At 35.3% G+C, this 18,428-nt stretch overlaps 1 long non-coding RNA gene across 1 annotated transcript in view; it reads left to right on the forward strand.

The window, feature by feature from the left end:
- The window catches only part of LOC112415905 (uncharacterized), a 59,580-nt gene extending 45,111 nt beyond the window's left edge, over positions 1–14,469 (forward strand). The window contains exon 3 of the long non-coding RNA XR_003006391.1: positions 14,408–14,469. This is a non-coding gene — a long non-coding RNA (uncharacterized LOC112415905). The remainder of the gene's footprint in view (positions 1–14,407) is intronic.
- Positions 14,470–18,428: the final 3,959 nt, after the last annotated feature.

Genomic DNA, 18,428 nt, shown 5'->3' on the forward strand with positions numbered 1-18,428 from the left:
GGGAAGCGGTGCTAAGATCTAATTAGACCACTGGCTCCAGATCCCTGTGGAAGCTATAGAATTTGGAAATTCTTTTTATATTGCAGCAATAGTAAAATTTTAAGGCTATTGTCTTGCTAACAACACAAAAATACACTGCAATTCAAAACTTAGTCCTGATGTCCTTCTCTCTCTCTCACCCTTTTATTGTTGTTTTATTCTCTGATGTAGCAATACTAATCTTCCTTGAGGCAGAGAGAAGCCATTTGGAGGCAATATGAAGGATTAGACCCAGGAACATTAAAAAGAAAAAATCATATTAATAGACATTTAAATTTATTACCATTATTGTATTTATAAATGTCATGGGAAAAAAAAGAAAAAGAAGAGGAAAATATATCATTTCATAGTGTACCTTTCTTCAAGGTTGAAACTTCATAGCCAAGCATTCAGAATTTTCCATAAAATTATCCATTTTATAACACATGTTAAACACGTGCAAAAGACAACAGATTAATCATTGTTTCTCTAAACAACATCTACTTTTCTGTTTTCATATCTTTGCTCAAGCCATCTTCACTGCTCTTGATAAATATATCTGAAGCATTTTTCATTCATTTGGGTCCAACTCAAATCTCATCTCTGCCATGAAGTCAGGCAATATTGATAAATCTGTGTTGTACTCCTGCATAATTCTATCATATATTATATCTCCATTATAACAGTTTCTCTTTTTCTGGTATGTATTAGAGATTCTTAATTGGCCTGTCTCCCACACTAAAGTGAGTGGCTGCAGGGCAGGAACTAAACAATTCACCCTGGTTTCACTTACAATACCAGCAAGGTGCCTTATACATTGTACATGATATGAGGTATGCAATCATCCATATCTGTGATGTTGGTTGAATGCAACTGGAGGGGGAAAATGTTTTCTAATTATTTATTTCTTATAAAACTCAAAAGAAGTATGTCTGGCCTTTTGGAACTAAAAAGAACTTAATATAGAAATTCTACCTATAGTCTGTATGACACAGAGGCCTTCCAAAATGATAGAGAATTTCTTATTTAAAAAAAAAATGTGTTCCTAGCAACTAACAGATTGAAAGACTATTTGGAAATTTTACTTTAAAATCTCTACAGTTTTGGAGGCAGGATCAAGATGATAGAGTAGGAAGACGCTGAGCCCACCACCCCACATGAACACATCAAAGCTACAACTACAGGGCTTCCCTGGTGGCGCAGTGGTTGAGAGTCCGCCTGCCGTTGCAGGAGACACGGGTTCGTCCCCCGGTCTGGGAAGATCCCGCGTACCGCAAAAAAAAAAAAAACACTACAACTACATATAGAGCAACTAGCAGCACAGCTCTTCTACAACCAAGGCTATAAAGAAAACCACATGGAGTCTGGTAGGAGGAGAGGGGAAGCAATCTAGTTGGGACCTGCACCCAACTAGACCTAAAGGAGGACGAGATCCTACAGACTCCAGGATCCTCCCTAGAAAGTGAGGGGTTTAAGCCACAGATTAGGCACTCCATCTCTGGTGTCTGATACCAGGAGACACACCCCCTTAGCTGGTTTGAAAACCAGCGGGGCTTTCCAGAGGGCTGTAGGAAACCAAGACTCTGCTCTGGAAGAGTGCACGCAGACTTGCTTACTCTCAGTCCCAGTGCAAACACAATAGATTGAAAACTGCCTGGTGCTCTGGCTGGCCTGACAGAACTTCCCCAGCAGCCCCCTCACCCCCCCACCCCCCTGCCAGAGCACACCAGGCTCCTGCTCCAGCTCCTCTTGCCCTAGTGCTGTTCCCTGCTAAGGCAGAAGCCACCATTGCCAGCACAAGTGTGTTCACTGGGGAAGGAGAAAAGCCTGTCCAACCCTGGCCCTGCCTCTAACCAAGGCATACACTGCCATTGCTGTAGCACTCACACAGCAGAGAAGGAGCAGGACCAGCTCAGTAGTGTAGCTCTAAATCTTCTGGCCCCAACCTCTCCTCTAATTAAGGCACACACACTGGTGAAAAGTGGAACCACCTCAGAAGTGCAGCCCTAAGCCTTCAGGTCCTGGCCACACCCCCAACCAAGGGAAGAGACTTCCATCACACCAGGGAGAAGCCCAACACCCTCAGGGCTTCTGCTCCAGGTCTGCAGGCTATGGCCCTTCCCCAGTAGGGTGGCAACCACCATTAAGCGTAAGAGAAAACTCCAGCTGACACCTGGCTCTGTCTCTAACCCCTCCAACTTCAGCCCTACCTCTCACTAATGTGGTGGCTACCAGTGCACCCTGGGAGAAGTAGCCTGTGCTCACTTCAGATCCAGCTCTCCAACCAAAGCCACTGGGCATGTGCAGACTGTATAGGGATGGTCCCACACAGGACATGCCCTCAAGATAGGTAACTGTTTCACCTAATTGTATAGACACAAATAGAGAAAGTTAAACAAAATGAGAACTCAGAGGAATATGTTTCAAAAAAAGAACAAGAAGGGGGCTTCCCTGGTGGCACAGTGGTTGAGAGTCTGCCTGCCAATGCAGGGTACACGGGTTCATGCCCTGGTCCAGGAAGATCCTACATGCTGCGGAGCAGCTAGGCCCGTGCGCCATGGCCACTGAGCCTGCACGTCCGGAACCTGTGCTCCGCAACAGGAGAGGCCACAACAGTGAGAGGTCCGCGTACCGCAAAAAAAAAAAGAACAAGATAAAACCTCAGAAAAAACCCTAATGAAACAGAGATAAACTATTTACCTGATAAAGAGTTCAAAGCAATAGTAATAAAAATGCTAAGTGAACTTAGGAAAAGAATAGATGAACACAGTGAGAAATTCAATGAAAACTAGAAAAAAAATTTTTTTTAAATCAGAGCTAAAGAATACAATAACTGAAATTTTAAAATACCCTAGAAGGAATTAATAACAGATTAGGTGATACAGAAGAATACATAAGTGACCTGTAATATAGAATAGTGGAAATCACCATATCAGGACAGCAAAAGGAAAAAAAAAAATTAATGTGGATAGTTTAAAGGAACTCTGGTCCTCTGGGTCAACATCAAGCATAATAACATTTGCATTATAAGGTTCCAGAAAGAAAAGAGAGAGAGAAAAAGGTAGAAAATATGTTTGATGAAATTATGGCTGAAAACTTCCCTAACCTGGAGAAGGAAACAGATATCCAGGTTTAGGAAGCACAGAGAGTCTCAAACAAGATGAACCCAAAGAGGCCCACACCAAGACATATTATAATTAAAATAGCAGAAGTTAAAGAAAAAGAAAGAATTTTAAAGGCAGCAAGGGAAAAACAAGTAGTCACATAAAAGGGAACCACCATAAGGCTATCAGCTGATTTTTCAGCAGGAACTTTGCAGGCCAGAAGAGAGTGGCATGATACATTTAAAGTGCTGAAAGGGGAAAACCTGTGAACTAGGATAATCTACCCATCAAGGTTATTATTCAGAAATGTAGGAGAGGTAAAGAGTTCCCCAGACAAGCAAAAACTAAAACAGTTCATCACCACTAAACCAACCTTACAAGAAACGTTAAAGGATCTTAGTTCAATTAAAAAAAAAAATAGTCTGTAACAAGAAATAAGAAAATACAGGTAGGAAAAAATCCCACTGTTAAAGCAAAATATATAGTAAAGGCAGTGGATCAACCACTTAAATAAGCTAGTACAAAGGATAAAGGACACAAACTGTAAAATCAACTATAATTACAACAGTTAAGGGATAAACATAAAGATGTGAAATAGGACATCAAAAATGCGGGGGGAGTAAAAAATGCAGATCTCTTAGAGTGTGTTTGAACTTAAATGACTGAGTTTAAAACAAGTAAATATAGTTAAAAGCAACATATATGAACTCCATGGTAACTACAAATCAAAAACCTACAAAGATACACAAAAATAAGGGAGAAAGGAACACAAATATAACACTAAAGAAAATCATCAAACCCCATGGGAAGAGACTAAAAGTAGAAGAAAATAACAGAGAAGACCCACAAAAACAACCATAAAACCAGTGACAAAATGGCAATAAGCACATAACTATCAATAGTCACTTTAAACGTCAATGGACTAAATGCTGCGATCAAAAGATATATGGTGGCTGATTGGATACAAAAACAAGATCCATATATATGCTGCCTACAAGAGACTCACTTCAGAGCTAAAGATACACACAAACTGAAAGTGAGGAGATGAAAAAACATATCTTATGCAAATGAAAGTAAAAAGAAAACTGGTAGCAATACTCGTATCGGACAAAGTAGACTTTAAAACAAAGTCTATAACAAAAGATAAAGAAGGGCATTATATAATGATAAAGGGATCAATATAAGAAGAGGATATAACATTCATTAACATATATGCACCTATATAGAAGCACCTAAATATATAAAGCAAATATTAACAAACATAAAAGAAGAAATTGACCGTAATATAATAATAGTAGGGAAGTTTAACATCCCATTTACATCAGTGGATAGATCATCCAATGAGGCAGAAAATCAATATGAAAACAGTGGCCTTAAATGAGATATCTAAATGAGATATACTAATATATCTATAGGACATTCCATTCAAAAACAGCAGAATACACGTTCTTTTCCAGTGTCATGGAATGTCCTCCAGGATTGATCGCATGCTAGGCCACAACACAAGTCTCAATAAATATAAGAAGATTGCAATTATATCAAGCATATTTTCTCATCATAATGGTATGAAATTAGAAATCAATTATGGGAATAAAAATGGAAAAAAAACCATATGGAGACTAAACAACATGCTACTAAAAAACCAATGGGGCAATGAATAAATCAAAGAGGAAAACAGAAAATACCTTGAGACAAATGAAAATAAAAATGCAAATTTTCAAACTCTATGTGATACAGCAAAAGCATTTCTTAATGCTTTTACAGGGAACTTTATAGTGATAAGGTCTACCTCAAGAAACAAAAGAAATATCAAATAAATAACCTAACCTATCATCTAAAAGAATTAGAAAAAAAAGAACAAATGAAGCCCAAAGTCAGTAGAAGGAAGGAAATAGCAAAGATCAGAGCAGAAATGAGACCAAAAAATAAAAATAAAAAAGATCAATGAAACCAAGAGCTGGCTTTTTGAAAAGATAAACCAAATTGATAAACCTTTAGCCAAGCTCATTAAGAAAAGAAGAGAGAACTCAAATAAAATTAGAAATGAAAGAGGAAAAACTACAGCCAATGTCAAAGAATCATAAATAAGCATAAGAGAATACTACCAATAACAAATAGGATTACCTAAAAATATGGACAAATTCCTAGAAACATACAATCTTCCAAGACTGATAAGGAAGAAGTAATCTGAACAGACTGATTACTAGTATTGAAAGTGAATCAGTAACCAAAATCTCCCAACAAACAAAAGTCCAGAATCAGATCACTTCACAGAGGAATTCTACCAAACATTTAAAGAAGAGTTAATATATCCTTGTCAAAATATTCCAAAAAATTGGAGAGGAGGGAATGCTCCCAAACTCATTCTATGAGGCCAACATTACCCTGATTCCAAAATCAGACAAAGACACTCTTTTAAAAAAAGAAAGTTAAAAGCCAACATTCCTGATGAGCATAAATGCAAAAAATCCTCAACAAAATATTACCAAACCAAATTCAACAATACATAAAAAGGATCATACAGCATGATCGAGTGGGATTTATTCCAGGGATGCAAGGATGGTTCAATATCTACAAATCAATCAGTGTGATGCACTGCATTAAGAAAATGAAGGATAAAAATCACATGATCATCTCAGTAGATGCAGAAAAAAACGTTTAACAAAGTTCAACATCCGTTCGTGATAAAAACTCTCCACAAACTTTGTATAGAGGAAACATATTTTAACAAAAGAAAGACCACTTATGATAAAACCACAGTTAACATCATACTCAATAGTGAAAAGCTGAAAGCTTTACCTCTAAGATCAGGAATGAGACAAGGATGACCACTCTCACCACTTCTATTTAACATAGTATCAGAAGTCCTAGCCACATCAAACAGACAAGAAAAAGAAATAAAAAGCATCCAAATTGGAAGGAAAGGAGTAAAACCATCACTATTTGCAGATGACATGATACTATATATAGAAAACACTAAAGCTGCCACCAAAAGACTATTAAAACTAATAAATGAATTCAGTAAATTTGAAAGATACAAGGTTAATATACAAAATCTATTGTTTCTCTATCCACTAATAATGAACTATCAGAAAGAGAAAGCAAGAAAACAATCTCATTTACAACTGCATCAGAGAATAAAATACCTAGAAATAAATTTAACCAAGGAAGTGAAAGACCTATACTCTGAAAACTATAAGATATTGATGAATAAAATTGAAGATTATACAAAGAAATGGAAAGATATCCTGTGTTCATGGACTGAAGAATATTGTTAAAATGTCTATACTACCCAAAGCAATCTATAGATTTAATGTAATCCCTATCTAAATACCTATGACATTTTTAACAGAACTAGGACAAATAATGCTAAAATTTGTATTGAACCACACACAAAAAAGTGAAAGCAAAAAAGAACACAACTTGAGGTATTACATTTCCTGATTTCACATCATACAACAAAGATACAATAATCAAAACAGTATGATACTGGCACAAAAATAGACACAAAAGTCAATGGAACAGAATAGACAGCCCAGATGAATTTGTGGTCAACTAATCTATGACAAAGGAGGCAAGAATATACAATAGGGAAAGACAGTCTTTTCAATAAGTGGTGTTAGGAAAACTGGACAGCTACATGTAAAAGAATAAGATTAGAAAACTTCATCACACCATAAACACAAATAAACTCAAAATGGATTAAAGACCTGAAACCATAAAACTCCTGGAAGAAAGCACAGGCAGTATGCTCTTTGCAATATCTTTTTGGATATATCTCCTCAGGCAAGGAAAACAAAAGCAAAAATAAACAAATGAGACCTAATCAAACTTAAAAGCATTTCACAGTGAAGGAAACCTAACCTACTGAATGAAAGAAGATATTTGCAAATGATATATCTGATAAGGGATTAATATTCAAAGTATGTAAAGAACTTATATACTTCAATATCAAAAAATAGATAAATAATCTGATTAAATAATGCTCAGAGGGCCTGAATAGATATTTTTCCACAGAAGGCATGCAGATTGCCAATAGGCACATGAAAAGATGCTCAACATCACTAATCATCAGGGAAATGCAAACCAAAACCACAATGAGATGTCACCTCACACCTGTCAGAATGGTTATGATCAAAAAAAGAAGAAATAACAAGTGTTGGCAAGGATGTGGAGAAAGGGAACCCTACTACACTGTGGGTAGGATTGTAATTTGGTGTAGCCACTATGGAAAAATTATGGCAGTTCCTCAAAAAATTAAAAATAGAGCTACCATATGATCCAGCAACTCTACTTCTGGGTATATATCTGAAGAAAATAAACAGTGGAATATTACTTAGCCAAAAAACGAATGAAATTTTGCCATTTCCAACAACATGGATGGACCTGAAGGGTGTTATGCTAAGTGAAATAAGTCAGACAGGAAAGACCTACTATCAATATATGTTTTCACTTATATGTGGAATCTAAAAAAATTTTTTAATGAATATAACAAAATAGAAACAGAATATAGACAATCACAGATATAGAGAACAAACTAGTCATTACCAGAGGGAGGTGGTGTGGGCAAGATAGGGGAAAGAGACTAATATGTACAAACTACTAGGTATAAAATAAAGATACAAGAATGTTAACAGCCAATATTTATAATAACTTTAAATGGAGTACAATCTACAAAATGTCAAATAACTGTTGTATACCTGAAACCAATATAATACTATAAGTCAACTTCACTTTAATTTTTAAAACTCTACATTTTTTACAAGTAATAATGCATTTTCTTAATCCACTTAGAAAATTACATGAAATTAGGTATTTAGATCTCAAGATCCAAATATTGAAACAATATAGATTATTTATTGTGATTTCAGAAGATCAGTTACAATATTTATTGGGTCAAGAATAATAATTCAAGAAAAATTAAAAGTAAAAAATTAACATACTAATTTATGCCTTAAAAAGTGCAACTTAAAATATATTGACATATTTAAAGTGTGAGAAGGCAAGAGAAGAAACTATTTTTTACAAGAAGATAATTAGGAATAACTCAAATAGCCAAGAATTGTGTGATGAATTAGATAGAAAGTAATGGCAACAAATTTTGGTAGTTAGATGAAAGTAGAGAAAATATGCTGAACAGAGCACATCATCATCAAGAAATACACTGACATTAATGATAAGTTGGCATAGTGGTAGCCAGCATGACTGAATGCGCCCAACCTCCACAGATCTATACATAAAACATACAGAAAGTAAAACATGGATTGTAAGAAATTCTGAAGAGGAACAAAAAATAGCTCTGAAGTCATAAAAGTGTTAAAAAGTAATCTCAAATAAATAGAAAAACACAATTTTGTTATAAAAGAAATGCTTTTTCAAGTTGTAATGCACATTTGCCGTATCACCCACGAACATTGTCATTACTTATTACACGATCTCTCCAAAGCAGCATATGGAAAACTGTTCAGCATCAGACCATTTAGCAAGAAATGCTCTCTCTGATAGCAGTGCCCAGGGACATGTTGCTGATGGATATAATCAATCACAAAGTCCTCTATTCCCAATGTCATGCTTCATCCAATCACTAAATATTATCTGTACTTTTCTTTATGTGCAAGAAAGACTTCATTCTAATTTCCATATTCTAGAAGACTGAGTCATAAAACCTGCTCTTAAGAGACCACAATCCACACTAGAAGAATATTGGTACTTCTACTCTAGGAGGAAAAGAAGTTAAGTGCCACCAGAATTTCTTTCAGGATTTCATAGAAGAGAGATTATTAAATATTCTAGCTCAGTGCCTTGTATACTATCAATGTTTGTCAAATGGATAAATAAATGAATGAATTATAAATCCAAGAATGTACCTGAGTTTCATGTAAATGTATTTGAGATTTTTTAGCCTATATTATGTCTAGAGCACAAGATTTTTTTTTTTAATTGGCGTATAGTTGTTTTACATTGTTGTATTAGTTTCTATTGTACAGCGAAGTGGAGTTCCCTGTGCCATACAGCAGGTTCTCATTCATTATCTATTTCATACATATTAGTGTATATATGTTAGTCCCAATCTCCCAGTTCATCCCACCTCCTCTTTCCCCCTTGGTGTCCATACGTTTGTTCTCTACATCTGTGTCTCTATTTCTGCCTTGCGAACTGGTTCATCTGTACCATTTTTCTAGATTCCACAAATATGCATTAATATACGATATTTGTTTTTCTCTTTCTGACTTCATTCTGTATGACAGTCTCTAGGTACATCCACATGTCTACAAATGACCCAATTTTGTTCCTTTCTATGGCTGAGTAATATTCCATTGTGTATATGTACCACATCTTCTTTATCCATTCGTCTGTCGGTGGGCATTTAGATTGCTTCCATGACCTGACTATTGTAAACAGTAAAGCACAAGATTTAGCGTTAGCTCTACATTATGTACATATATGTGCATAAAAATGATGTCATGCAAACTTTTAAGAGTAACACTGCTTTTATGATGCTTGGGCTAATTACTAAATGTAAGCATCACATGTGTGATTTCATGCACTTTGATCACATGTTATCTTAGTTTTAATTACTTAAGACTTTAAACGTCATAATTTTCCCTTTTTTTTTCTTCAAAGATTCTCCTATCTCCTGGTTGTCCTCCCACCCTCTGGCCTCATGTTCTTCGTCTCTTTTGTGGCCTTCCCTTCTTCCATCTATGCCTTTTATTTTGTTCTTGCCAGGGTTCTGTCTTTGGGTTTTTACTCTCTTCATTGTACATTTTGCTCTAAGTGAAACATCCAACCCCATGGGTTCAGTGACCCATCCTTATACCATTTCCACATCTAGTTTCCCAGGTTAGGCATATTTCCTAAGCTGAAATCCATGCATCCAATTCTATACTGGAAGCTACACCTGGGTGACATGACACACAGGCACCTCAGATGGACTAGTTCAATATCACTTCTCTGATTTTTCTATCTCATGCTTACTTCCTCACCATCACATCAGGATCCATTCTACACACCACTGAGAGACTGATCTTTGGAAAGCTAGTCTGATTTTGTTACTTCCCAATTGAAAATAACTTAAAAAATAACGAGTATGTTACATGTTGGCATTTATGATCTGGGTCCTGACCTTTCTGCCCTCATCTTTGATAATACTTCTTATTCTCTATAAACCAACCATTAGTGAATTTTAAGGTTTCTAGAATGCCTTCTTTGGGTTCATGCCATTACAAATGTTTCTTTCTCTTCCCTTTCTCTCTTCATCTGATTAATACCTACTCATACATTAAGTATTTCTCCTAGGATATCTTCTTCAGAAAGTCTTCCTTAACTATTGCAATCTTCTATATATGGCACCAGATTTAGTAGACAGATTGTAATCTTTGTTGTTGGTATAAGTGTTCAATTTAAGGCTTTGAAGACCTTTTTGGCTATTGGGAAAATTGAATGAAAAGATAATATGGATTAAAATGTTCATAGCTATATATGTTAGTGGTTAAGAGCTACTGATCTAAAGACAGGAGTTTTAATCCTGTCAATTACCAGTTTGGTGACCTTAAGCAAGGATTTTTTTTTCTTTTTAACCTCTCAGTTTTCTGTTCTCTGAAGTGAATATTATTAACTGCTTCACTGGGGTTTTATCATATTAAATGAGATATTAAATGTAAAGCACATTACATCACATGGAAGTAGAAAATTATCCTAGAAAAGCCCTTCAAATCATCTAGTAAGTGCATTATATATAATTTTTAATATTTTTGAAAGGTATAGTCTGAAAAAAGATATAGTCTGTAGTCATTTATGAATAAAATGATATGGTATCTGTGATTTGCCTCAAAATAATCCAGTGAAGAGAAAAATCAGAGGTGTGATAAAGTAGATGAAATACGGTTATTTATGAGTTGCTAACGACTGAAGTTTCGTGATGGGTACCTGGAGCGTTCTTAACACAATAATGTCTATACAAGTATGATATTTTCCAGAATAAAGTTCTGTTTAAAAAGTATACTATTACTTGTAATACATATATACTTTATATTTCAGTGCCTAAGTATGCACAATTTCTTTTATCAGGATCAATTGAAATGTTGGCTTGCATGTAGGAATCCCACTGCATGAAAAGTATATATCTTTGACTGGAATCATTCTTTGTAAAATGAGAAGCTCACACTCTGAAAGGTGTGAGGGAGCTGAAATGATTAAGGGAGCAAGAGATTCAGGACTCCAATCTCATGTTTACTTCAAGGACATATGCCATTATTTTCTCTGGCTGGCAGATGTACCCAGAGTATTTAAATTACTTCTATGTCTTTTTTTCAATGAGCATAAACATTTGAATTCATGTAATATAAATGCATGTATGATATGACATCAGAGTATACGGTTATAGATAGCAGAATTGCATTTTTTCCATATTGGATTTGCAACTGCTCTAAATTTTATACATGTGGTCCCTTATAAAATTAATGTAGAATTCATGTCAATTTTATAATCATTAAAGGGTAATTTTTCCATTTATAGTAAATACCTATACAGCACTACATAAAGGAAGAAGATTTTGGGGACTTCCCTGGCATTCCAGTGGTTAGGACTCCACGCTTCCTCTGCGGGGGGCATGGATTTGATCCCTGGTCAGGGAACTAAGATCCCGCATGCCACACGGTGTAGCCAAAAACAGAAAAAAAAAAAAAAAAAAGAAGAAGAAGATTTTAATTGTGTATCAGGAGTATGTAGTTTTAAGCTTGGTTTCAAGTTTTCCTACCTGCCTGGCCATAAGCATATCACTTAAACCCTGAGCCTCAGTTTCTTGATCTGTCAAGTGGATGTCCTAATGTCTCATTTTCAGTGTTGCTTTCAGGAGTAAACAAAAGAGAGTGAGCTCTCCAATAACTGGTGCTGGGAAAACTGGACAGCTACATGTAAAAGAATGAAATCAGAACATTTTCTCACATGATATACAAAAATAAATGCAAAATAGATTAAAGACCTAAATGTAAGGCCAGAAACCATAAAAATTCTAGGAGAAAACTTAGGTGGTACACTCTTTGACATAGGTCTTAGCAATATCTTTTCGCATATGTCTCCTCAAGCAAGGGAAACAAAAGCAAAAATAAATGAATGGGAACTAATTAAACTCAAACCGCTTTTGCACTTCAAGGAAACCATCAACAAAATAAAAAGACAACCTACTGAATGAGAGAAATATTTGCAAATTATGTGTCTGATAAGTGGTTAATATCCAAAATATATAAAGAGCTCATACAACTCAATATCAAAAACAAAACTCCAGTAAAAAATGGGCAGAGGATCTGAATAGACATTTTTCTAGAGAAGACATACAGATGGCCAACAGCCACATGCAAAGATGCTTGACATCAGTAATCATCAGGAAATGCAAATCAAAACCACAGTGAGATACCACTTCATATCTCTCAGAATGGCTATAGTCAAAAAGACAGGAAATAACAAGTGTTGGCAAGGATTTGGAGAAAGAGAACTCTACTACACTGATGGTGGGAATGTAAATTGGTGCAGCTATCTTGAAAAGCAGTACAGAGGTTCCTCAAATGAATGAATATAATAAAACAGAAACAAACCCACTAATACAGAGAACAAAGTGGGGAGAGGGGCAAAATAGAGGAAGAGGATTAAGAGGTACAAACTACTAGGTATAAAATAAATAAGATACAAGAATAGATTGTACAGCACAGGGAATATAGCCAATATTTTCTAATAACTTTAAATGAAGTATAATCATTAAAAATATCAAATCACTATCACCTGAAACTAATATAACATTGTAAGTCCCCTATACTTCAATTAAAAAAAATAGAAAGAGGATGAGAAGAATTAATGTTTTGTGTACCTATCACATGCTGGGCACTGTGCTAAATTCTTTAACATAAGAAAAGGTTCCTCCAGCAGTATATTATTTTCCTTTTTTTAACTTAAGAAAATTGGAGTTCAAGGAGAGTAAACAATGAGATAATCTAGTGCTTTGGAATTAATGGATTTTAATATTCATATCTAAAGAATGTGATGACAGTTCTTTCATCTGATTTAAACCCACAAAATATTCTTTTGATGGTTTTTGTTTCTTGCAGGTTCTTTTCTTTCTGTGGTTTTTAATATTACATTGTGACAAATCTGTGGACTGACCATATTAAACTCTCAGAGGACAGTTTAAATACAGATTTTACAGTTAAATATAGTAAAAATTTATTTGAAAATTTGAGTTAATTGTGAGAATTAATTCACATGGCCTACATGTTATTTGTAAAATAAATGAATGAATAAATGCATGAGTAAATATACCTATGAAGAGTCTGTAACGCTTCTGAGTCTTGAGTATGTACACCTTTATTATTAAGAATTTTATACACATTTTACTTTTCAGAGTCAAAGTTATTTTTAAAGAAAAATTTATGTTCCGTGTAGTCTGCCTTTGTGAAATTTAGGAGGTCTTCGTGCTTGGGAATTTTAGTTAAAATAGGACATAAAGTTTTTTGAGTATTGAAGTGCCTATTGGAATGTGACAATTCCCATTTAATATCTGTATTTATTTACACTTGATGCCTCAATTTACATACATAGTGGTATTCTTTGGGAGTTCTGTAGCTTTTGGCTTTAAGAATTGATGACTATTTTTGCAAACGGAAGTCATATTCTGGATGCCAAAATAACTGAAATTACTGCCCAGGACTTCTGGAAATTGTTAAAATACTTTAAGTATGCTTTTCATTGTGTTTATGAAACCATGAATATTAAAATGGTAAAAATAAAATCTCACATAATTTAAAATTTTCAAAAAGTTTTCCTGCTTTTGTTTGCTCAGTCTTGGATCTTAGAAGCATTTTAGAACTTACACATATACACCACAATAAAGAGTAGAATTTAGCTTGAATAGAGCTTATGTTAACATTAAATCCCTAGATCATTTCTGACCTCAGGTATCTTCTTCTACTGACTCTTTATATGGATTCATCAGCATTCAGATTCCTGCTACTTGTTATCAACCATTTCTCACTACTATGTCCTGTTTAACTACTAACCTTCTCTATGCCCCTTGACCCAAGTATTGAAGCAAATCATTCTTTCTCATCAAGCAAAATATCTTAAAATGCTAGATTTTGCTAACAATCTAGGGAAAAAACACTTAAAATTGAATATCAGACCTCACGCCTCCTAAATTTTCTCTATCTTTAATCTTTTTTTTTTAACCCTTAATCTTGATTTGGAATTTTAAAAATATCACAATGCTGAGTGCATCATTTCTCTTTCCCCAGCAGCAGAGGAAGGAAGATTTGTGAGATGACAGCTGTAATTTCTTTGACTTCCTTAGAAGAAAGCTTCAATTTAATTTAAAGGTACAATATAAATAATATTACCAGTGATCAATGAGTTATTTATCTGTAATTTATATGTCTCTGAAGCCTCCCATGTCCTGAGGAGACTCTTTAGGGTTGCACTATTACTCACCTAAAGACAAATGTAATTATTTTTTCTTCTTCCTTTTCTTCCTCTTCCTCATTTTCTTCTTCTCTTCTTTCTTTTTAAAGCAACTTAATCCTAAAGCTATTAGATATAGCTGATAAGTGTCTTCACAGGTGCCATGGGTGGGGATGAGGAGTGCCCCAAAAAGGAGTGTTCTGGTTTGGGGTACCTAAGCCCAAGCAGGGTAAGGAGGGCACCTTTCCCTGAGAAGAGCCAAGCATAAGGTATCATAACTCAAGAAAGTAAAACAGTGTTCCACATAGGAGACAGTCTGGCATGAAAGGTCTAACAAGGTGAAGAGGGTATTTGTACAGAAGAAAAGAAGGCAGTGGTGCTGGAAGATTGATGATATAAAGGGAGACTGATCAACTAATTAATATATTTAAGATAATAGGAGTCAGCTTCCTCATTGTCACAGAAGGCAGTTTAAATACAGACAGGGAAAAAGTAGAATTAACCTGGTATGGGAATTAGTGATATCAATATGAAATAATGGTTTTCAATATGTAAAGAAAGACAAGAATAAGTATAGATATAAACGTGTGTATCACGTATATAGGTATTTTAAGCACGTGTATATATGTGTGTAAATACATATACACACATATATACTCTAGTTCTGTCCACTGAGAGGTCTGGGAGTAGTGACACACTAATAGTCATGAGCACACCTCACATGCAGATCTAAATACCATTCTCCTCTAACAGGAAATAGGCTTGTTGGAGAAAGGACTAATTTTTGGTCTGAGCCAGGGCAATAAAAGATATATGTAGACTATCCTTTTGGTCCAGAAAGTAAGGAAGTGCTCAAAGAATAATGAAGATATGTCAAAAGAGCACAATAGGAACCTTGAATGGTATTTATTGACCAAGCTAAGGAAAAGTTGTGCTTTTGGCCAGTGAAACAAATAAAGAGTCCAGAAATACATACACATGGTGGATTGTTTTTAGACAATGACACAAGATCATTCAGTGTGGAAAGTATAACCTTCTCAATCAAGATGCCAGAACAATTTTATATATGCAAAAAAGGAAAAGAAAAAGAAAAAAAGAACCTCAACCCTTACTTCACACACTGTATTAAAAAGAAAATAGGGCTTCCCTGGTGGCGCAGTGGTTGGGAGTCCACCTGCCGATGCAGGGGACGCGGGTTCGTGCCCCGGTCCGGGAGGATCCCACATGCCGCGGAGCGGCTGCGCCCGTGAGCCATGGCCGCCGAGCCTGCGCGTCCGGAGCCTGTGCTCCGCAACGGGAGAGCAAATGTACATAGACTTAAATGTAGGAGCAAAACCTATCAAACTTCTAGAAGAAAATATAAGATAAACTGTCAGTGAACTTCAGTTTAGTGAAGATTTTTAAAAATACAAAGCACAGTAATCATTTAAAATTTTTGAAAAAGTTGGACTTCATAAAAAATTTTCTTCAATGTTTTGAATAGAACTTTTATCTAGAATATATAAAGCACTCCTACAACAACATAATAATAAGGCAACCCAAATGGGAAAAAATTGTGGACAGACATTTCACCAATGAAGATGGATGGTGAATGAAAACCATAAATAAAAACTACTACAAGATAACACTACACACTCAATAGAATAGCTAAAATTTTAAATACTGACCATACTCAAGTATCAGTGAGTTTCAGAAGCAACCAGAACTTTTATACACTTCTGGTGGAAACGCAGATTGGTACAGTTACTTTGGAAATGAGTTTGGTATATTTTTTAAAGTTAATGGGATCCAGCCATCTCACTCCTAGGTATTTACTCCCCCAAAATAAAAGCATATATCCATCCAAAGACCTGAATACAGATTTTCACAGCAGCTTTATTGGTAATTGCCTAAAACTGGGAATAACTCAAGTATCCATCAGCAGGTGAATGGATAGACAAATTGGGTATAGCCATATAATGGAGCACTGTTCAATAATAAAAAGTAACGAATTAACAAAATATCTGCTTAATTTCTTCTACTTGTACCATTCCTTCAAATAATTTGGTACTCCCTGCTAATAAAGTAATGGATTACTGATATATGCAACAAAATGGATAAATCTCAAAATTATTATGGTGAGTGAAAGAAGCCAGGCAAAGAAAGAATACATAATTTCATTCATACAAAATCCTAGTAAATACTAACTAATATCAAAGGAGGCAATGAGAACACAATATTATTTCAGTGATGTTCCTACCAAAAATACATAATCAGATCCAATCATGGGAAACTATCAGACAAACCCAAATAGAGAGGTATTCTATTTTTTAAAAATCCTGTAGTCTTCAAAAGTGCATCGAAAGACAAAGAGAGACCAAGGAACTATTTGAAAGACACTGAACTGGGTATATTTTCTATAAAGGCATTATTGAGACAATTTGGAAATTTGAATGGGTGTGAGGATTAGATTAGACTCAAGAATCTTAGGGTGTATTAGAACTATTAGAACAATTGACAATACTTGAATGGAATCTGATTAGATGTAATAATATGTCAAAAAATATTTCCTGGTTTTAATCTTGTAGTTATGTTGACAAATGTCCTGGTTTATAGGAAATGCTGAAGTATTAGGGGTGATGGGACCATCAGGTTGGCCACTTACTTTCAAATGCTTCAGGAAAAATGAAATTGTTCTCTGTGCCATACTTGCTGTTTTCTATACATTTCAACAGATGGATAGATAGATATAGATATACAACAATTGTTTGTTATTTCTATACATTCTGTTCACTTTGATCCTATACAGCAATTCAAAGAGTCCTTTCATATAATTTTCAGATTCTTCTGGTAGAAATTCTCAGATTTCTACTATACTGCTCCTACTTGTTTCTCTCCAAGACTATATCTAGGTGTGTAAAAGGAGAAAGACTTAGGTAGTGTAACCACCAAATTAAAGTGTGCCCAGACAACAGACATCCTGAGTCATCCTGAGAAAACAAGGGAGGATGGTCAATTTAGGTTTGTGATGTTGGAGAGTGATATCATTTCAGCCCTGTGTCCATCTTTTGTTCTCAAAGTCAGTGGCACTCTTCTGCAGCTTGCAGTTGTGCTGGCAGTAACAACTGGGCAACCCATAATCGGCTCTCTCTGAATCATTTCAGGGCCTCATGTTCTCTCCTCTATTTGGATCCTGCCCTACTTTGGCTTTCACAGGCATTACAGAAACTCTTGAGATCCGCCTGGCTATGACTCCCATTTGGACCAGTGTCATGAGGTTCCTCCTAAAATGACTCAGCCCTGACAAGCTCCCCAGACAATTTCTACCCCCTAGGGGTTCTGCCCATAACACAAGAGAACATGGAGTGGTCCAGAAAGCTAAATATTGGGTCCTTCTCTGCTTTCTTCTTCTCACAAAATCTCTGGACTTTTGTTACATCAGTGAAGACGTAGTCTCTTTCTTTTGGACATCAGCCTCTCGGCTAAACTTTAATAACACACACGGGTATTTTCTCGGTGTTAAGGGAGAAGATCTACGACTTGATTATTGCACATGGTCTTTAATGTTGTTATATATGAACTAAAGGAATTTGGAAATTACTTCCTCTTGAAAAACCTCCCTTTTGCGATGTTTCAAAATCCTATTTTAAATGCCAGATGTTGAATATTAACCCTTGCTTTTTCACTGCAATCTTTCTGTAACAATCCTAATATGACTCTTCTCTTAAGCTGGTCTGAGAAAAGCACATTTCAGAAAGAAAAAACACAATAATATTTTTTCTTTCTTTTTTTAAATTAATTTTTATTGGAGTATATTTGCTTTACAATGTTGTGTTAGTTTCTGCTGTACAGCAAAGTGAATCAGCTCTATGTATACATATA

Source organism: Neophocaena asiaeorientalis, unplaced genomic scaffold (assembly GCF_003031525.2).
Source record: "Neophocaena asiaeorientalis asiaeorientalis breed wild unplaced genomic scaffold, Neophocaena_asiaeorientalis_V1.1 scaffold118, whole genome shotgun sequence".
Lineage (NCBI taxonomy): Eukaryota > Metazoa > Chordata > Mammalia > Artiodactyla > Phocoenidae > Neophocaena > Neophocaena asiaeorientalis.